The sequence below is a fragment of the Alosa pseudoharengus genome, unplaced genomic scaffold (genome assembly GCF_046254945.1).
Source record: "Alosa pseudoharengus isolate Yale_2024_CS ecotype anadromous, Long Island Sound unplaced genomic scaffold, YU_APseudo_1.1 YU_APseudo_1.1_scf_2, whole genome shotgun sequence".
Classification (NCBI taxonomy): domain Eukaryota; kingdom Metazoa; phylum Chordata; class Actinopteri; order Clupeiformes; family Clupeidae; genus Alosa; species Alosa pseudoharengus.
The window spans coordinates 57,686,571-57,709,326 of record NW_027468663.1 but is presented as its reverse complement, the minus strand read 5'-3'; the positions used below and the strand labels follow the sequence as shown (position 1 = coordinate 57,709,326).

General features: G+C 42.6%; 1 long non-coding RNA gene and 1 pseudogene across 1 annotated transcript; both read left to right on the top strand.

The window, feature by feature from the left end:
• The first annotated feature begins 975 nt into the window (after nt 1-975).
• LOC143134911 (uncharacterized) lies at nt 976-1,545 on the top strand. Its single transcript, XR_012988730.1, has 3 exons — nt 976-1,009; nt 1,149-1,203; nt 1,505-1,545. It is a non-coding gene; the product is annotated as an uncharacterized LOC143134911 (long non-coding RNA).
• Nucleotides 1,546-19,533: 17,988 nt separating this feature from the next.
• On the top strand, nt 19,534-22,494 carry LOC143133605 (toll-like receptor 2 type-2; annotated as a pseudogene).
• The last annotated feature ends 262 nt before the right edge of the window (nt 22,495-22,756 follow it).

Below are 22,756 nucleotides of genomic sequence, written 5' to 3'. Positions count from 1 at the left end.
GGACATTCCTGGAATTCAGCTCCGCCTTTTGCGCTTGTAGGCAACACTCATTGCCTGATTAGTCTACTCGCGACTGCCCGGCAGATTTGAAAGTCTGTTGCAGATGGAGGATTACACCTATTCTCGAGGACATGAAAAGGAGTCGCCAAGGAAGCGAAAAGGAGAATTAAAACGACAACGCGACCGGAAAAACAACAGACCAAAGTCAATATTGGAGTGGCTTTTCTAAGATGGAAAGAGCTCGTGAGGAGCAAGGATTTTAAAAGGGACGCCGAAGTTGCCTGCTTTCTCCTCGACAGGTAATTCGGCCTATTCGTGTAAACATACAGTCTATGGTGTAAATTCGAAGTTTTATAGTTGCTTGGCTAACTATAGCATGGTTGTACATAACGCTAGAATGATGTCTGGGATACTTTTCCTCGCGTCGATGAAAAAGGATTGTCTATTCTACGTTGTAACATAAATCTGCGATGACGGATCACCGGCAAAGGGCTGTAAATTGTAGTTATTTTTCATTGCTTTTGCTTTGTAGCCTAAATGTATCCTAATCTGATAATGCTAGTGTAGCCAATTCCAAGGGTGACGTTCACATCCTGAGGCCTGTCCTGTACTCTTATTAATTGTAGATGTAGCCTACTAATTACTAAATTGTCTGAAAGTTTTTCACCATATGAGTGTAGCCTACACCTCAGAATGGGGGAAGGGTAGACTAGTCCATTACACTTGTGAAGGTAGACCAGCCAGCCCATTGAGACTGATCAATGAGGGTCAAAGTCATTATCATGCAGAACAATAAAATACGGACAGAACTGCTTTGATTGAACTTTAGTCAATGCATCTACCAAAATACATGTTTCTTCACGGTCATAAAATGAATGTACTTTGTTTGTGGTTTAAGTGAGACATTCTAATATGTACTGCTCTTTTTTGTCCAGCTATGAGAGAGAACTGGGAGCAGTCACATCAACACCACTCCAGAAGTGTCCAGCATTTCTAATGGGACAGACAGGTCAGTCACGGCATGAAAACAATTGTTGATTCTATGTGATTGTTGTTTGATAATAACTGAAAGTATATTTTTAATAACTTGGTGTTTACCATTTTATGTACTGTCATATGTTGTGAAACGCTCTGCTTATTCATTTCAGATGAGCATCTTGGCGCAATTGCAGAAGCCCCTGAAATTGAGAACCTTGAACAGAGGTAACCCATCAATGCTCATAATGTCTATACCCTAACCCTACATGACATTCTCTATTGTATATTTTCATGATATAAGCATTTATATATATTTTTTACAAAGCCTACATGACATGAGCATTGTGGAGGATGTGGACGAAATTCAATGGTCTTGTTATGTGATGCACATGCATGCCTTCATTGTTCCTTATGTAACCTTGCCTGTAACTCAGTCTAGGCAAAATAGCACTATACAGATTAGTAACAATATGTTGAACTATATAAAATGGTGTGTATGTCTAACAACACTGCATGTCTTCCACAGGATCAGCTTTCCAGGAGACTGCACATTTAGAATGATGGTCCGTGTTGCTTCAAAGGCACCATACAAAAAGGAAGGGTTCATGTGTAAATACCATAATTTGTTAATTTCTGTAAATAAATATATTGCAAATAACATTGTTGACCATGTTACTGTCATTTGGTGTTTCAAAATGGTAATTTACCACAGCTCCTTTTTTAATTATAAGTTTGTGGATGTAATGTATAAGAGGTACAGCATGAACAGTCTCTTATCAATTCTAAAAGTTTTTATTTTCATGAAAGCAAAATATAACGATGTACCGGTGTAAAATAAATTAAATACAGTTTTAAAAGGAACAGGCAGTACAAGAACACTAATACAAAACTATTTACAATAACACAACATTACAACATTATAGGAAAATTCCAGAGATGTCCCTGAGGGTCAGGGAATTTATCCCTTATCCTACACACACAGCTTGGGATCACTCTTCTATTACCCTGTCCTAGAGACCCATGCTGCCAGAAAATGAAATGTCTGTAGGCAGACATCCCAAGTCTCCCGGAAGTTCCGGGAGTCTCCCGCATATTGATAGCGGCTCCCTGACGCCCGCAAATTAGATAAAATCTCCCGGAATCTAGAGCGAGCGAACAAGAGCGCGCACGCGAGAGGGAGACCTAAAATCGCGTGTGCATCTGAGTGTAGTGCGCACACGACAGGGACAGAGAGGGGTGGTGGTGCGTGTGTCTGAGCGCATCCAAGACAGATCCTGATCAGTTCAGTGTATCTAGGAACAGGATAGTCACGACAGAGTCAGTGCCCCCAAAAAAGGAATATGTAAGACCCATTTTAAAGTGTACCCTTGTTTATAAGAGTAAAAAATAATGATAGGCCTAATCTTGCATGCTGCACTGTTTGTAACAGTGTTAGCATTGCCCATGGTGGGTTAAATGATTGCAAAAACATGTTGAGGTGAGTTTAACTAGTGTCAATTCATGTGCATATTATTCAGGCCTATACTAGATGGCTTAGTTGCCAAGGCTACATGAAAAGACCAAACTGCAAGATCTATATATTTTTTTTTCACAATTAGGCTACAATCTATAGGCCTTCCTTATTTGGTGTACTGACTAGACATTATTGAACAAAAATATTAATCTCTATTTCAGTATCTAAGTAGGTAAAGTTGTTTTTAGTATTGTTATTTATTTATTTTATTTATTTATTTTTATTTTATTTATACATTTTTATATATATATATATTTTTTTTTTTTTTTTTTGGGGGGGGGGGCTTCGTGATACCTCCCTGAAATGACTTTTTGCAGGTTGGGATGTCTGCTGTAGGTAGCATACTGTATCTGAACTCTATTGTCATCACCTGGCTCTCTTACATGGCCTAATGCTGTGATGTCTGTGATGTACTACAGTGAATCTGGAGAAAACCTTCATCTAGGCAGTAGGCTACTGTGTGAAGTGAGGCAGAAGGCTCACACAGGTGGCAGGGTTTTGTCCACAGCATTTTCTCTCCCGATCGGTTGGCATGTCTCTGCAGTGTGTACAAGTACACCAAGGCATCCCTGGCACAGGTGGGGGGACGACATGTCTGCACTGATGCAACAAACACCAGACCTGGCTGCCTCACTAGTAACTGTGTGGTGAGGTTCCTATGCTCTTGCAGGCTCATTCCATCCACAAGTCTCTGAAGAAATAAGACTAGAGCCCGACCGATCTATCGGCGGGCCAATATTATCGGCCGATATTAGGCATTTTCCAAACTATCGGTATCGGCATTTATAATGGCCGATAAATGAATATTTTAAAAATAAAATAAAAACGGACGTAACACCCTTCAACCATGTCATGAGTGTTGGCGTTGTATAGTTTGTCCTCCAGAGGGCACTCTATACCGTCCCTGCTGGCAACACTCGTGTATAACGTGCCACACATCCTGCAACCTGCTGATCCAGCCAGAGTCGGACAGAGAGAACCAGTTATCCGCGAGTGAGATCATCAGTGAAGTGTGTTCATGGTGATTTGGTCACGAGACATACATTGCTTGAAATAACAATTAAAAGAACATCCCCATCAGTTCTCTTAACTCAAATAAGCATGACAAAATTCATGAAAAACATTGTCCAGTTTTGCTGCTGTTAAATAAGCCGAGAGTGAAGCGGAATTAGCTAGTAATTACGTTACGTTGTTACAGTGTAGTTGACTGTCTGTCCTTTTAACTTTTGACAATGTGACTGAAGATGTATTTCTTTAATAGCGTGAAAGTTATAGCAGTGAGACGTATCATCTCTCCCCGGCCTGTTATTTTGAAAGCGTATGTTTTACAATTTGCAGTATGACGTTATCCATTGCTAAATTAGGGCTCATCATAGACTAGCTAACCACAAAGCTAGCTAATGCTATGAATATCAGTGGAAGACCGCTAACGTTAACATTAATGAGCTTGGAAACCACAACGAACTTATTCTGCCTAAATAAAGTAATGATTTATTACTAGTATATCTGTAGTTACAGTCCCTGCATTGTAAAATGTAAATTAGACGTGAGAGGAGTGAACATTTAGACATAGAGAAAAAGTATCAAACGTAGCTTGTGCAAAACGTAGCTTGTGCATAAAATTTAGCTTTTCTTTTACACGTGTGTGAAATCCAATGACGCCAAGTGTGCGCTTCAGACTGTCGTTGAGCCGCAGCAGAGTTACATAATGGATTTAGATCACTAAATAGTAGGTTTTAGAAGGCAGGCAGCAACTGATGATTGAAAATGGTTTGATGTAGCTTGATGGAAATAAAAGTGCAGGTAAAGGGATAAGCAAGCTGACATTGTAATTATAAGGTAGCTTATAAGGCAATAGGGACTAATTATTACACACGCACACTCAAACATTTAAGAGTGACCTTTATCTTGTTTAATGATAATACAAATGATGATGATAGTAATAATGTCATCATTATTTTTTGTAATTATTAAGTCTTAGTTCAAAGTTATATTTATGAAGCTTGTTGTTGTTATTGGGTTTTTGTTCAAAAAACTAAGTTTCATATCTTAAGTTTCTATTTTTATACATTTTATTTATCAGAACTTTAATGTATGTTCTTACCTTAACTTTCACGAGTTGAGTCATACCTCTCCCGCACCGGTAGGTGCACTCAAACGCTCTGTCGCGCGGGCGCGAATGTGTTAGCATGTTGCTATGCTAGCGGGCTCTGCCGTGGCCGTAGAGATCTTTGGAGAGTCTTACTTTTTCTCTGCCTAGGAGGTCTCACCGATCCTCTGCCACCGGCTCTTGGCTTTTCTTTACCTTTCCCTCTTCCTTTACCTTTCCCTCGCACCTCCGTTGCATCGACTGATCTCTGACTCTGCTCACTGAGAAAAATAGTAGGCTACGCTGTAAACATGGCCTTTACACTATTAATCTCGCACATACAGAATAACGATAGCACTGATACTGTACTAACATTAGCATGCATTCGTTTGGGAACCGGATAGCTGATGCTAGCAATGAAATAGTAGCCTACCAAAATAACGAAAACGTAAAACTATTATTCACTTTACATAGAGGTCATAACCAACATGTTTACTGGCTATATAACTAAATGCCATGTGTAATTGTTTTCTAAAGTAACCTCATCACTGGAAGGAACACTGGACGAAGTCGTAGGCCTAGTACTGGAAGCCATGTTAACCTTGGCATGAAACGGCCACCGTAGGAGTTAAAATGCGCTCGGAATGGGAGGGGCTAGAAAGTAATATTCAGTTGGTTGTCATATAGAATTTCACGCTAGATGGGAGAAGTTCTTACACAAGGTAGCTTTAAACACACGTGTCAGACTACAACACCAGCTATACTCAAGGAAGTGAACAGAGATGGGGAAAGTTTAATGGACTTAGAAAACACAGGTAACCCAAAAACTTAACCTGTTTTTATCACTACAATAAGTCAATGACTACGCTATGGATTTCACAATGGATTATTTCCTAATGGATTATTTCCTAATGGATTACTTCCTAATCTAATGGATTATTTCCTAATGGATTACTTCCTAATGGATTATTTCCTAATGGATTACTTTGTGGACTATTGAATGAACCGAGAAGGCCGACGCTTGGCGCAGGACGCAGCAAACAAAGGAGAGCGTCTCGGCAGAGGTATGAGCTTTAAATTCAACTAATGGAAAAGAACGTGGACTTTTATCGATATAACTGGAATGGAAATTAACTACATTGTACAAAGTATATTTTGAATGCATGGACAATTGAGTAATTTGTTGAAAAGGCCGACACAGACTGTAAAAGAAAACGTCGGGCCTCTGAAACTTCGTCAAACACAGACTTGGATTGCAAACGGTGTTTGGATGGTTTGAGTGGAAGAAAATTGTTTTTTTGTTTCTATTGGAAAAGAAAGATAAATTGTTTTTGAAGAGCATAATGGGTGACTCCGACACAGAACCAGAAACAGGCCCAAGGCAACCTGAAAAGAAGTTAGATGAAGAGAGAGCGCGAATGCGGGCTTCAAGAACTGGTAAAATGTCGCATTTAACGCGACGAATGAACATTGTTATGTCTTTGATGGCTGATTAAGAATTCGTTGATGAAGTAAAACAGAACACTATGAAATTCAACGAAATGTTTAGTGAATTCAAAAGTCTTCATGCTTCTTACATCGAAACTTTGAGTGAAGAGGAACGGGAATCGGACGTAAAGAATTGGTATGAGCCTAAAGTGAAGCAAATTAATACTTTTCTTTTAAACGTGACTAAGTGGGTTGCTGCGGTTGAAAATCCTGACCCTGGCAGCACGATCCCAACTTTTGCAACTGATCCTATTTCTTCTCCCGAATTAAATACAAACGTACCTGATGATGATAATAATGATAATGCTTCAATTACCTCTTCCAAGGGTAGCCAGCGTTCCACAGCTTCAGCGCGCATTGTAGCTGAGGCAGAGCGCGCAGCACTACATGCCAAGGCTGCTAAGTTGCAAGAAAAGCACGCTTTAGAAAAAGAGCAAGAGCAACTTAGAAAAAGAAAAGAAACATTAGAAATTGATACTGAAATAGCAGCAAATACAGCGAAAATCAATTATTACCAAAAGGCGGAATATTCTGTGGATCCACTTTGGAATTATGAGGAAGAACAATCAGATGCAATGAATGAATATTGTGATAGAGCACGGGAGAAACCTTCACTTGATGAACTCAGTGGACCATATGTACGGCCTAAGCAGGGTGCACAGGTACAATTTTCCAACTTGCAGAGCAGATATGATGCTCAGCCTTCTGCTTACATCAGTGGCTTTGACCAACAGCATTATTCAGAGCCTCTATACCATGCTTTCATGCAGGCTACTCAAGGCTACCCAGCTCAAACAAGCGGTCAAGAAACCAGTCAAGCCAGTGGTCAAGCAAGTGGTCAAGACAGACGGTCAAGGTCTGCTCCATTACCAAACCTACAGCAAGAGTCTGCAAATCTTTCTCGCATTCTTAGGAGGCAGAATGAATTGACTAACATTCTTGTCAAACAGCAGGTTCTTTCTACTTTACCCCAAGGGACTCTTTCACCCTTTGATGGAAACATTCTCCAGTACAAGTCTTTCATTCATTCTTTTGAGCACACAATTGAGAGAAAAACTGATGACAATCAAGATTGTTTACAATTTCTCATTCAATATACAAAAAGACAAGCTCAGGAGCTAGTGAGAAGCTGTCAACATATGAATCCAAACAGAGGCTATCAGAAAGCAAAAGCATTATTAAGAGAACACTTTGGAAATGAATACAGAATTTCTTGTGCCTACATGGAGAAAGCTCTTGGCTGGCCATCTATAAAATCTGAAGACTCTTTACGTGACTTTGCATTGCTTCTTAGAACTTGTTGTAATGCCATGGAAGAATTGGAGTACCTGGAAGAACTGGATACCATTTCTAATATGAAGAACATTGTTCTAAAGCTCCCGTACAAGCTCAGAGAAAAGTGGCGTGCAAAGGCTTGTGAGCTGCAACGCACTGGTAGAGAGAGAATGGTCAGTCTAGTTTCTTTCATTGAGAGACAAGCCAGTGTCATGTCAGACCCAATATATGACAACATACAAGACTTGAGTTCTGTGAAACCACACCAGGAACCTAGAAACCCGGATAGCTCATGTCTGTTCTGCAAAAAGGATCATGAACTGAAATCATGCCCTGAACTTGAGAAAAAAATCACATTTCTAAAACAGAATGGAATCTGTTTTGGATGTTTAGTGAAAGCTGGGCATGTGAGCAAAGATTACATAGGGCGTCTAAGTTGCTCAATATGAAAGAAAAGTCACCCGAGTGTACTACATATTAAGGAAGAGCAGTCGTCAGTAACAGCCCCTATTAGTAGTGCGCAGGTGTCACTCAGGGGTGGTGAGCATTCTGGGGCCGGTGACAAACACAACAGCAGTGAGTGCAGTGAAGGTGAAACACTCCAAAGTAACCAAGGTGATATACGCTTTTCTTGATTCTGGGAGTTCTGCAACCTTCTGCACAAAGAACCTCAAGCTGAACATAACATCTTGCTCCGAACCATGTCCCAGGAAAAGTCAGTGAGCTCAGATATAATCACAGGCTTGGAGGTCTCTGCTATAAAAACAACTTTATTGCATTGCCTGAGGTTTACACTCAAAGAAACATGCCAGTAGACACAAGTAGCATTCCAACTAATGAAGACCTATCTAGATTTACTTACCTTAGAGAGGTGAACATTCCCAAAATTAAAGCTGACGTAGAATTGTTGATTGGCAGCAATGTTCCAAAGGCTTTAGAACCATGGGAAGTGGTCAACAGCAAAGGAAATGGACCAAAGGAAATTGACCATATGCAGTAAAGACCATATTAGGATGGACTGTCAATGGCCCTATGAATGGAAATGGCAAGACCAGGTACAGTATACTGACGTGACTGTAAATAGAACATCCATTGGAAACTTAGAAGAGCTGTTGCTGCAGCAATACAGTCATGACTTCAATGAAAGCCAAGACAAAGTTGAAATTCCTCAGGAAGACAAGAAATTCATGACAATAGCAGAAGAGTCAGTCAGTTTGCTAAATGGCCATTACACTTTGGACTTACCGTTCAGGAGAAAAGAGGTCATGCCAAATAACCACCAGGTGGCAGAGCAGTGATTGTCTAGTCTTAAGAAGAAATTCCAAAAGAACGAACAATTCAAAACTGAATATACAGAATTCCTCACAGAACAGAACAGAATTCCTCACAGTCATCAATAAAGGGCATGCAGAAGTGATACCACAGGATGAATTGAAAAGGTGTGATGGTAAAGTCTGGTACATTCCACATCACGGTGTATACCACCCCAAGAAAGATACCATAAGGGTGGTCTTCGACTGTGGTGCAACATACCGAGGCACATCTTTAAATTCTGAACTTCTGCAAGGTCCAGACTTAACAAGCTCTCTCTTTGGTGTTCTTACCCGATTCCGTCAGGAGCCTGTTGCAGTGATGACTGATATTCAGACAATGTTTCATCAGGTCAAAGTGTCAAGGAATGACGTTGACTACTTGAGATTTCTTTGGTGGCCTAATGGCGACAGTGATCAGATGTGAGTAGAGATTGTCACTCACCGCATCCTCGTTGGCTGTGCTAAGGATGCGGTTTGAAACGAGCCTCACCTGAGAAAAAGTGACAAAAGGTCATAAAATACGTGCGTACGGGCGTACACCTGCAGCGCACCTGCTGCCAGAGATGACCCTTCATGGATGCACTATCAACGCACTCTAACTCTTCTTACTAAGGAAAGTTATTCTTCTTACCTTAACCATTTTTTTGCCGTGAAAGCGATAAGAAACCGTGTCGATCCTGATACAACTTTCTCTCATTCAGCTGACGCGTGAGCATTTTCCACCTCGCACTCAACGCCGTCTAGCCTAGGCCTACTCATTCTCCCGGAGTGGTTTAACTTCGCTCTCAAACTTGCTTGAAAAGGAAAGTTGTTTTGCAAATTGTTACCATCGATGTTTGCACAGTGACATTGTAAACTCCATAACGACCACGTTGGTTCGTCTGTTTACTCCGCTTTCTTGGTCTTCCGCAGCACAAACTCAATCAGCTGTTTCCCGCTTCCGTGGATTACCCTGGACACATCGCTACAGAACAACAATGCATGCCATAAACTCCCTGAATCGCACTGTTCTCCTATTAATGACTTTTAATATTACCACATTTTATACTTTTCATTTGACCAAGTCCCTGACGACATAAATGGCTTCCATCCTGAACTCTATACTGCACTCATGCATTTCTCATGCACTGCATCTTACCAGCCAGTCATTAAATATAATGTATTTCCTTGTAATATATATTTTTGTGCTCCCAGTAAAACTGTCATGGAAAGCTTTGATGTTTTAATATCAACTGGCCAACTTCATAATCATGATTCTCACAGTTCCAAAGCTGTTAGATTAAAATATCGTCTCTTAATAATCCTACTTCTTCTGATGTCAGGTAACATTAAGCCAAATCCTGGGCCTACACCCCCAAGTATTAATTTACCTACCCCATCTGATTTCAAAGAGCGAAATGGTCTTGGCTTCCTCCACATGAATGTTAGAAGTCTTGTGCCAAAAATGGACCTAGTCAGGGTTTGGGTGTCTACTTCAGACCCTGATGTTTTGGTTTTATCTGAGACTTGGTTGAAAAAATCTGTTTCTGATTCCTCTATCCATATTACTGGTTATAATTTATTTCGTAGTGATCATCAAAGTAAGGGCGGTGGTGTTGCCATTTACATTAAAACCAGGTTTAATTGCAGAGTAACTAAATCTTTCTCCCGTCCTAAGATATTTGAGTTTTTGTCTATTGATATTTCTTTCTCTTCCACATCACTCCTTACTGTTATTGCTTGCTACAAGCCTCCTTCTGCTGCTAAGGAGGCCTTAAATTCTCTGGCTGATGTATTAGTCGAATTACGGGATCGGGAACTTGTGCTCATGGGAGATCTGAACTGGGACTGGCTCTCTGCTAATTCCGACTGCCTGAAAAATATCTGTAATGAGCTAAATCTTACTCAGCTTGTTTCCTCCCCTACCCGTCCTAATAGAACATTTCCAGATAAGTCCACCCTAATAGATCTAATACTCACCAACACTCCACAGAAGTATAAAGAAATAGGGGTATTCTCTAACGACATCAGTGACCATTGCACCGTAGCATGTGTTAGGGACACCAAGCTCCCTAAATCCAAGCCTCGCATCCTAATTAAAAGAAATTTTAAAAGGTTTATAGAACAAGCCTTTCTACATGACTTAAACATCTGTGATTTCTCTAGAATTAGTCTCATACCGGATATCAATGTGGCATGGAACTACTTTCACTCACTTTTTCTCTCTATTACTGATAAACATGCCCCCCTAACCTGCTATAGAATTAAAGGGCGTGACAACCCCTGGTTTTCCAATGAACTGTCTTCTCTGATCCATGAGAGAAATGCAGCCTGGGCCTTAGCAAGGACCTCAAACCTCCAATCTGACTGGGCCAACTTTAGGTATCTTAGAAACAAGTGCACTTACCTTATAAGAAAGTGCAAATCTGACTTCTACCTCAAATCAATGTCCTCAAACCTAAATAACCCAGCTAAATTTTGGAAGATGATAAAATCCCTTGAACTACCTCCCAGTGACTCTGCTCTCCCCAAGCATATAGTTAAAGACACCCAACAGATCTCAAACAAGAATGATATTGTTAATGCTTTCAATGACCATTTCATTAAGGCAGGGGACATATTCGAACAATCATATCCTGAAGAAGTCTCACACAGCCATGTCTCCTCACCCCTCCAACACACTTCACCTGCTTCTCTGTTCAGTGAGGGATTTGACTTTGAATTCATTCCATCATCCGCAGTCAAAAATTGACACCAGGAAATCAGCTGGCCCTGATGGCCTAGACCCTGCTTTACTGAAGCTATCAGCACATATCATAGTGGAACCCATTACATACATTTTTAACTTGTCCTTGTCTTCAAATGAATTACCAGATGTTTGGAAATCAGCCCATGTGCTCCCCCTGCTGAAAGGGGGGGACCCCTCCATTCTTGACAATTACCGCCCAATCTCTAAATTGTCTGTACTTGCAAAGGTCCTGGAGTCTTTAGTAAATACCCAACTTAAGGGCTTCCTGCAAAACCATAACATACTTTGCCCGGCACAGTCAGGCTTTAGGGCCAAGCATAGCACCATTACTGCAGCTACCAAGGTGCTTGATGATATCATCTGTGACCTTGACAACAAGATGAGCTGTGCTGCCCTGTTCATCGACTTGTCAAAGGCCTTTGACACAGTTAATCACTGTATCCTGCTCAAGAGGCTCCGGGACATTGGCTTGGGCATTAAGGCAGTTGAGTGGTTCGAAAACTATTTTGCCAACAGAACTCAAACTATAGTTGTTGATGGGCATAGTTCTGCTCCTCTGGGGGTCCGGCGAGGTGTCCCTCAAGGGTCTATCCTTGGTCCGGTCCTATTTACCATCTATATAAACACCATCGCCTCTGTTGCAGATGATAGCAAAATACACCTCTATGCAGACGACACAGTTCTATATTGTTCCGCCCCGACCCTTACTCAAGCTTATCAATCGTTACAGCAGTCTTTTAATTTATTACAGGTCACCTTCATTGAACTTAGACTAGTATTAAATGCAGGTAAAACTAAGGTGATGCAGTTCACCAAGTCTCGCACAGTACCCGCACCAACAACCCTTACCATTTCCACACTGGATGGGAAGTGTGTTGAAAATGTTTCATCTTATAAATATCTTGGTCTGTGGATTGATGAAAAGCTAACCTTTAAAGTTCATATTGATAAGTTAGTGAGAAAGCTAAGATTTATTTAGAAATAAATCCTGTTTTACTCTCCAAGCTAGGAGGAAACTGATTAGTGCCACTTTCCTACCAGTCTTGGACTATGGGGATGTTATTTATATGCATGCTGCCTCTACCACACTGCACGCACTTGACACAGTCTACCATGGTGCACTACGGTTCATTACTAATGCCAAGTCACGCACTCATCACTGTCGTCTTTATGAGATGACTGGTTTTAGCTCTTTAGGTCTGCGTAGATGGTTCCACTGGCACATTTTTATTTATAAAGCTATTAATGGTGATTTACCCAGCTATCTTACTAGTCTGTTGACTTGGAATCATTCCATTTACAATCTCCGCTCCGTTAACACTCTGGCTCTAAATATCCCACGTACAACAACTGAATTTGGTAAGACTGCTTTTAGCTATGCTGCTCCTTGGTGTTGGAATTTGCTCCAAAAAGTTTTGAAGCTTTCTGTTTTTATCCCACTTGGACATTTTAAACAGTTACTTAAACGATCCAAATCTGAACAGTGCACATGCTTGCAATGACCCCTTTATGTGATTTTTATATTGTTTTTACATGTACTGTAAATCTGTTTATGTGATCTTTATATTGTTTTTACATGTACTGTAAATCTGTTTATGTGATTTTTATATTGTTTTTACATGTACTGTAAATCTGTTTATGTGATTTTTATATTGTTTTTACATGTACTGTAAATCTGTTTTGCTTGTTGTGTCACTGGCTTGTGTCGCTGTTTTTTTGGTCTGTCTAGTCCTCATGTCTTTCATCTATGCTATTCTGTCCTTATTAGTCTGTCTTGTCATCAATGTTTCTGTGTAACTTGTGTATCTGTTGCCCCAGGGCTCCCTTGTAAAAGAGATTTGAATATCTCAATGGCACATCACCTGGTAACATAAAGGATAAATAAATAAAAATAAATAAATAAATTAACCCATTTACTCCTAAAATGCCTGCTAAAAACGCCTATAGAATCCTATGGCATTCTAGACTAAATAACCTTATTTCCTGAGGGTTTTCTGAAAACATACAAAAAATTGTCAACGTCTACCAAAATGTAATATCTAAGCCTCTGTAGCACCTAGAAACATGAAATAAAAAGCATGCTGCGCTACGCAGCATCCAGTGGGAGGGTCAATGTTGCGTCATGCAGCATCCAGCGCGAATGGGTTAATAGGCCTCCAGTTGAACATTGCATGTTGGTGCACCTCTTTGGAGCAGTTTCGTCTCCAAGTTGTGCAAACTTCGCACTGAGACAGACCGCTAAAGACAGCAAAAACATGTTCCATCCAAGCATAATAAGCACAGTTGAGAATAACTTCTATGTTGATGACTGTCTGAAGTCCCTCTCATCAGAACAGGAAGCAGTGCAGGCCGAGTTACATCACTTTTCCGATGCCAGTGATCATGGATATGGCACAGTGAGTTACCTCAGAATGACAATCATGTCATACATGTTTCTTTCATGCTTGGTAAAGCAAGAGTGGCTCCTTTGAAACAGATGACCATCCCTCGCATGGAACTGGCAGCTGCAGTGCTGGCAGTTAAAGTGGACAAGATGCTGAGAAAGGAGGTAGACCTCAAACTCTGTCAGTCAACCTTTTGGACTGATAGTCAGTCTGTTTTAAAATACATAGCAAATGAGAAAACAAGATTTCACACTTTTGTGGCGAACAGGATTTCTATCATAAGAGACAACACAGACGTATACTAGTGGAGATATATAGGAACCAAACTAAATCCAGCCGGCATGGCGTCAAGAGGCATGAGTGTAAACACACTGGTGAAGTGCAAAGAATGGATCCAGGGACCAGAGTTTCTGTGGAGGACAGAAGAGGAATGGCCTCAAAGCTCCACGGACTTCCTCTCACTCTCTCAAGATGATCCAGAGGTGAAAAGGAGCGCAGCCGTGTTAAGTGTTGTCACAAAAGAAAAAGAACGAGAAAATCCAACAAACCAGCTGCTGGAACACTTCTCTAGTTGGCAAAAGTTACAGAGAGCAGTAGCAAGGTATTTGAACATTAAAGACATTCTTCAGTCACTCAGAGCAAAAAGGAAAGACATTATCGCCAGTCTGGAAACAAAATCTCAAACAAGAATCCAGAGCAAGCTGCTATGTGATCAAATGCAAGCTTTTAAGAAAACACTGGGAAGATGCTCCATAAGTCTGAAAGAGCTGTCAAAGGCAGAAAAGGCCATTATTGTGTTTTGCCAACGACAGAGATATTCAGATGAGGTGACACAGCTACAGAAAGCATCTTCAATTGGAAAAGCTTTAAACAGAAAGAGCAACATCTACAAGCTTGATCCAGTGCTTGATGAAGGAGTCCTACGAGTAGGGGGAAGATTGAGTAAGTCAGCAATGCCTGAGGAGACCAAGCGACCAATGATTCTGCCAAAAGATCATCACATCTGCACTCTACTGCTTCGTCACATACACGAAAATCTTGGGCATGCCGGCAGAAATCACATCCTCTCAACACTTCGACAAAAGTATTGGATTGTTGGCCCCAGCGGTGGCGCGACTGGCTGGGGCGCCTACACCGTACGCCGGCGACCCGGGTTCGATTCCCGCCCCGTGGTCCTTTCCGGATCCCACCCGACTCTCTCTCCCACTTGCTTCCTGTCGGTCTCCACTGTCCTATCTGATTAAAGGCATAAAAAGCCCAAAAAATATACTTAAAAAAAAAAAGTATTGGATTGTTAATGCCAACTCTGCAACCCGTAAGGTCCTAACAAAATGTGTTATTTGTAGACACACAAGAGGCAAGATGGGGAAGCAGAAGATGGCGGATCTCCCCAAGGAGAGACTAAGAGCAGATCTTCCACCATTCAGTAATGTTGGAGTAGACTACTTTGGGCCTTTTGAGGTAAAAAGAGGAAGAAGCCTTGTGAAAAGGTATGGAGTTGCATGACGTGCATGTCAAGCAGAGCCATACATCTGGACATGGCTCACTCCATGGACACTGACTCTTGTCTCAATGCCCTGAGAAGATTCGTGAGTAGAAGAGGTCAAGTGACTCACATTAGGTCAGACAATGGGACTAACCTGGTTGGAGCAAGGAATGAGCTGCAAAGGGCCATCTCTGAATGGAATCACAACATGATCCAGAAAGGAATGTTGCAGAAAGGAGTTCAGTGGAGTTTCAATCCTCCAGCAGCTTCCCATCACGGTGGAGTTTGGGAGAGACTTATCCGCATGGTGAGACAAGTTCTTTATTCCATCCTGAAAGAACAAGAGCTTGATGATGAAAGTCTCGAAACACTATTGTGTGAGGTAGAAGCCATCTTAAATAGCCGCCCTATAACCACTGTGACAGAGGATAAACAAGACCTTGAAGCTGTTACATCCCGGTCTAGGGCTTGTGGGATATAACAAAAACGGGCAGACACAAAACTTAAGAAAATGGTGTATTTATTAATACAAAAAAAACCAGTATGGAAAAATGTCTAAATTAAGAAAAACACGGCCTACAAAGTAGGCCTCGGCGGCCAGGCGCTCACTCCTGGTCTCTCACCCCAGGGAGTGAGAGAGATGACGGCAAGTTGCTCGGGCAAGGCCCGAGGCTGGCCCTAGTGGCAGCGATGTGCGGCAGCGACGGTGGCAACGAACGATCCCCACAGCTAGCCAGCGAGAGTTCAATGAAGTCAGCCCCCTCTTAAAGGGCCGGGCTACCCTGACGTCATAGGGTTTCACACCACCCCTCAGCTGCAGCCAATCTGCCTGGAAGCACACAACAAAAGTAACACACATAATACACAAGACCCACAGGGTCGTAACAAAGCACTGACTCCGAACCATATTCTCCTTTTAAAAACTCATCCTGCTTTCCCACCTGGATTGTTTCAGAAGTCTGACTTGTACATTAGAAGACGTTGGAAACAAGTTCAGTACTTGGCTGACTTGTTTTGGAAAAGATGGACCCGTGAGTACTTACCATTATTGCAAGAGAGACAGAAATGGCTCACTGTGAAGAGAGGATTCCAGAAAGGGGATGTCGTAATGGTGGTCGACAGCACAGCTCCGCGAGGATCCTGGCCTCTAGGAAGAGTACTCGGAAGTCCATCCTGGTTCACAAGGTCTAACAAGAGCTGTTACTCTCAAGACCAAGTCTGGAGTTTTGATAGGACCAGTGTCAAAACTTTGCCTGCTTCTAGAAGCTTCAGAGTTCAGTGAATGAAGACTGGATGGCACAATTAGATATAAAGAGAAGTGTACTTTCTGTATACTCACCTTTTAATATTTGCTTATTATACAAAATTATAAACTGTTTAGAGTACATTAACGGCTCCTTGTACAGTATTTCTGTTAATAATTGATGCTTAGACACACAATTAGGGGCCGGTGTGTAGGAGCCATTCATTTATTTTGGTTTATTATAAGAGTTCTAAATATATTGTTATTAATTTAAGTTGAAATTATATAGTTATTTAAATTAAGTATCCTGAATTTGTATTGTGTTAGTGTGCATTCACCACTGCATGGGTGACCCTCCATAGGATGCGGGAGTATTACCTATTTAAGGTGGTGCAGTGACGCAGGCCAGACGGTGTAGCGGGTGTACGCGGAAACAGTCATTAACCGTGTCACCGGGTCAACGTGTCAATGGGGCGCGTCTTGCCATGACTTGGAACAAAGAACTATAAGCTACAAAGGACTCTCTTTAAGTTTATTTTGCAGTATTATGTTTGTTTAATTTTGTTAATAAATCCACTCATCAAGAGGAAAGAAATAACTAACTTCATCTTCATTTAAACACACGCTATACACCACCACCATTTAACACCAGCTATACTCAAGGAAGTGAACAAAGATGGGAAAAGTTTAATGGACTTAGAAAACACAGGAAACCCAAAAACTTAACCTGTTTTTATCACTACAGTCTGTAGAGCACTCTGTGCTTGAAAAGTGCTATATAAATACATTTTATTATTATTATTATTATTATTATTATTATTAGCTGCTACCAGAGGTGGAAGTAAGTCACACATGTGCAAGTCACAAGCAAGTCTCAAGTCTTAACCTTCAAGTCTCAAGCAAGTCCAAGTAATTTTTTGTGACAGTCAAGCAAGTCAAGTCAAGTCATAGCTTGGGTCAAGCAAGTCAAGTCATAGCCAAATCATTGACATTCATGATGATTTACCCATGTTTTCATTTTAAAATAAGCTACTGTACAATAGGCTAGTTATGAACTGCTGGAATTTTATTAGACATTTATTAAACAAATAAACATTGCATTCATTCAAGCCACATAGCCTACATCTGAACGGTTTATAGAATAAGATGAAATGTATACGAATACAAATAAATGTATTTCAAGTAGACCTATTATAAAATAGCCTATTATTGTTTCAATATGCTTCAATATTAGGTAGCCTAAGCTACATCAAATCATGAAAATATATTCAAACAGTTAAAGTTACACCTGTCCTGACCGGTCACATCTCCAGGGAACCAATAATGTTGAACAGGGACGTGTTTAAGAGGGAGGGAGAAAGAGAGGCGCCTACTTTGCCATTTCACACGTTTTAACCTAATATGGCGTTAACTAAAAAGCATAATAGATTCAAAGCCAACTCTTAACATGCCTCAGATTTGACGTTAGGTTTCTAACACGACTAACTTCGGATGAAAATCAACGTGGTGGTTATGTTGCTATTTTGCACACTTGCAGACTGCTGTTGATTTCTCCTTTGACTTGTCAGATACATCATCTGTGAAGCCAAACATTATTATGTTTTGGTATAAAACGTAGAGCCTTCCATATTTGCAAGTTAGCCTGTCTCATTTGATCTGGCACTTGCTGTTGGTCTGTCACGTCGCGTCACTTGGTACAATGACAGGTTCGCTCGCGTGACGCATGCAACAGCACCTAAGCAGATTTTCTTAAATCGTAAAGTTAACTCCTTAATATCTATGAAAAAAAAAAGTCAAGTCATTTCAAGTCATTTGTCTCAAGTCTAAGTCAAGTCTCAAGTCATGAATAGGAAGTCAAAGTCAAGTCGAGTCTTTTATACATGTTGATCAAGCAAGTCTCAAGTCTTAAAAAATGTAACTCGAGTCTGACTCGAGTCAAGTCATGTGACTCGAGTCCCCCATGTCTGGCTGCTACCTAGCTAGCGAAAATCACTAGCCGTTCCCATTCACTTTCCGTTTACGGTGCTAACGTAAGCTAGCTAGCTCAGTTAACGGGAAAAATGAAATTATTTATTCCATGTCCGAATGAGTGTTTCATTGACATCACATATAAGCAAAGACAATAAAATAGTATACAAATTATATTTATACTTTCTTATTGCTCATTCAGAGAAAAGTTTATGTTTTGACACGCCTATTTAGGAGTCTGGAACTAGTTTATGTTTTGATACGCCTATTTAGGAGTCCGGAACTAGTGCCATTTTGTTCCATTGGCGAATCCTTTGTCTTGTTTACAGTGCCACAGTTTCTTGTTTTTATTACACATGAAATACCAACCTTGATAGATATCTGGGTAACAGTGTATAGGAGTGACATTAGAAACACATAGAGACACATTTTGTTTCTATGTCTAGTTAACTTTTTAATGTTTTGAACTGAAATCCTTACATAGACAGCACCTTTTAGTCCCACAGTGTAAATTAAGAGTTCTGCCTATAATTTCCTGGCACAAGAACGTTGTAAATGCCACTAGCTGCTGCAGCATGGCTGACCACATTGTCTTGGCTTTTTTATCTTCAAAGGCTGGACAGACAACCCATACAGGAACAGAAAGTTGATAGGAGGTCCTCTTTTAATTTGTATCATATGTTATGATATTGGAAAGGGAAGTAAAGGCATGTGAACATTACTGGATAGAAATCAGCTCACTCACTCCCACACAATCAAAACAGTCCTCAGCAGCTCGTGCTGAAACACACACTTGCTCACAACAGTGTCATTCAGCTCACGCTTACACACACAGACCCATCATCGGCAAGGAGACCTGCAGGGAGATCCACACACACACACGGCATCGGCAGGGATATCCAAGCCTTTCTCCACCCAGATCTCGGAGTCAACGTCAGGCCTGTGAGTGCTGCTGGTTCTCTGCTGGTTCTCTGCAGGGAGGATGAAGCTCCTCTGCTGCTGCTGCCTGGCTGGAGCTGTGCTGCTCTCCTGGGGCTCCTGGGTCTCCTGGGCCTGGATGTCTGACTCATGCCAGGTGCTGGATGCTGCCTCAACGAATCCAAAGCCCCCCACGTGGTACACGTGGTACTTAACTGGTGTCCACCTGGGGAACGTATAGCTGTCTGTCAAAACGTCAAGAGGCTGGATCTCTCTGGAGTCCCAACTGACATCCAGGTTCTCTGTGTGTATGGAGAGGGAGGTTTGGTGCTTCGGCCGGGCGCCTTCGAGAGGTTCCACAGCCTCAGGAGCATCTACATCACAGGTTTGTCTGCAGTCGTCTCTGGGGCCTTCAGTGGGCAGACTAACCTGCACCGGCTCTCCCTGGTCGGTCCGCAGCAGACCAACGTGTCAGTGGCATCAAAGGCACTCGATGACCTGCAGAGTCTGGAGGAGCTCACCCTTGTGACCTGTGCGTTGAGTGGAATGGCACCAGACGTGTTTGCTGGACTGGGGCAGCTGAAAAGCCTTCATGTCTCCTCCCAAGATGAGGAGTTCTCCAAGCTCCTGTGCAGACTGCTGAATGTAAGCACCTCGCTGGAAACCCTACGTGTCACCATGGAGAAGGTGGTCACCCTGACGGCCCCAAACTGCTCTGGCGGTCTGAGTGAGTTCCCCTTACTGCACAATGTCAGTGTTTCATTTCCAAACATCAAGATGATGATAGGAAGAGATACTCTGAAGTATTTCAAGAGGATATCAAATATCAGCATGCCAATGAATGAGCTGCTACACACTCAACTCCTACAGTCGGGGATCCAGAAAGTTGATTACATGGACTTGAATTTTGTGGATCTAAATGTTGAGTTAGTGTGTAATACAACACAGGCATTCAACGTCACAGGCATCCGTTTATACTTTGAAACATTTCAGACGGCCCAGGAGTCTGCATGGCATAGATGCCAATCACTTGAGAGCATTACCATTTTCTCGCTTCTGCACGTACCATACATCAACCTCAGCTTCATCCACACCCTGAGGCATGTGAGGGAGCTGTTTGTTTCTCTCTTATTTTATGCTGAGGGTGTAGATGAGTCCCTGTCCTCTCTGTGTGGGGGTCAGGGTTCCCCCGCAGAACTGAGGATCTTAGTCTATAGAACCCGACAGAACCTACTTGTTAGAGCCGGTCAGTTTGTCTGCTTAGAAAATCTGCAGCTTCTGACCCTGGCGGAATCCAGTGTGAACCCTGCATTTAAGGGACTTCATAAATTACAATCGTTGGTCATGTCCATATGGGCAAAAGAAATGAACAGTACATTGGCAATGGCATCTTTTGCAGGTCTTCAACACCTTCATACTTTAGATGTTAGGGGACTTAGGGCTGCAGTTATTACGGGCAAATATTTCATAGGTCTTATACGTTTGCTCACATTGGCAATCTGTTGCAATTCGGTGCAAATTATTGAGGATTTTGCTTTCAGAGAGTTGGGGAAATTGAACGTCTTAGACCTGAGAAATAATAGAATTTCTGTAATAAAAGCCAACACTTTCTCAGGGCTCCATGAGCTTAAGACGTTGCTATTAGAGTCAAATCCCGTTAAGCACATAGAGGCGTCTTCCTTCAGCCATTTCCCATCTCTCCAGGCTCTCAGACTGGGCAACCTCAGGTTCAGCGGCTCTGAGCACTGGAACATGCAGGTCTTCAACCTCAGTCTCATTTTTGGGACGTTCCCTCAATGGCTGGCTGACCTCTCCATCAAGACTGTGAGCCCCATGACCCTGGTCATCGCTGACGATAGCTCCCCAAATGTGGACCTGAAACTCAGCCTCTCTGGAGAACAGATCGTTTTACTAGGCTGTGAGAGGCGCTTTGTGAAATCCGTGTCCTCGATGTGACGGCCGGTCAGTTCTTATGTGGGCCGGACTCCAGCGCTGCTCTTGGACACTTCAGCACCGTGGTGCAGCTACGTTTCACTCAGTGGTCTCTGAGCACAGTGCAGGACCTGTCTGGCCTCAACAGCCTGGTACATTTGAAACGCCTGGACCTTCAAAACATAAACTTCATTAATCAGCCAGGCGTGAATGTCATGTTTCATAATCTCACCAAACTGGAGAGCCTGGGTCTGTTTAACTGCTGGGTGGATTCCATAGAGGGATCCTTGACTGTAGACCTGAGGTCTCTGAAATATCTGTACTTGTACATTTCATCTGAGAGCAGTATGACAGAAGCCTTTTTTGAGCCCCTCGTCAGTCTGAAATGTGTGACGATATTCCAAGTCCAGCTTCGCTGCAACTGTGAGAACGCCTGGTTCAATGACTGGGCGAGGCAGCAGAGTCGAGTGGAGGTGTTTCTGTATTTCCTCCCCACAGGGGGCGCTGCAGTGCCAGAGTGGGGGCAGGCAGGAAGAGCTGGCGTTGTACGGGCGGGAGCACTGCCGTCTGGACGTGGGCTTGGTGCTGTTCGTCAGCACGGCGGCCTTCCTGTTGCTCTTCATGCTGGCTGTGCTGCTGCAGCAGCTGGCCGCCGAATACCTGCTGGCCTTCTTCCACATCGCTCGCGGCTGGCTGGACGAGGCGCTGCGCCGCAACACCAGGGGGCGCTATCTGTACAACGCCTTCGTGTGCTACAGCGGGCGGGACGAGCGCTGGGTGGTGGAGCAGTTGCTGCCTGGTCTGGAGCGGAGGGGCCCCCCCTTCCTGCACCTCTGCCTGCACAGCAGGGACTTCCAGCTGGGGAAGGACGTGGTGGAGAACATCACCGACAGCCTGTACCGCAGGCGCCGCACCCTGTGCCTGGTCAGCCGCCACTTCCTGCGCAGCAACTGGTGCTCGCTGGAGCTGCGTCTGGCCACCTACCGGCTGCAGGTGGAGCACAGGGACGTGCTCGTCCTGGTCTTCCTGGAGAAGATCCCCTCACGCCTGCTGACCGCCCACCACAGGCTGGCGTGCCTGGTCAAGACCAGGACCTACATCGACTGGCCGCAGGACCCCGCCCAGCAAGAGGCATTCTGGGACAGACTGTGGGCCAAACTGGCCCCACACAGGGAGTAGGAGAAGGAATCATGCGCTGGTCCAATGTAGAGTCCGTACTTCATATTTCATACATATCTCAGTCCTCCAGGATCGTCTGGATCCAGCCCATAATGCAGTACTGAAATTGATTTGACTTTGAATAATATTGTGTGACAGGATTGAGCAGGTGCGGTCTTCTGACTACAATTGTATATGTTGAGTCCATGTTTAAATGAAATAAGCAGGAACATCAATATGTAAACTTGATATGTAAATGTTTACTGTGAGGCTTTTGGATTGG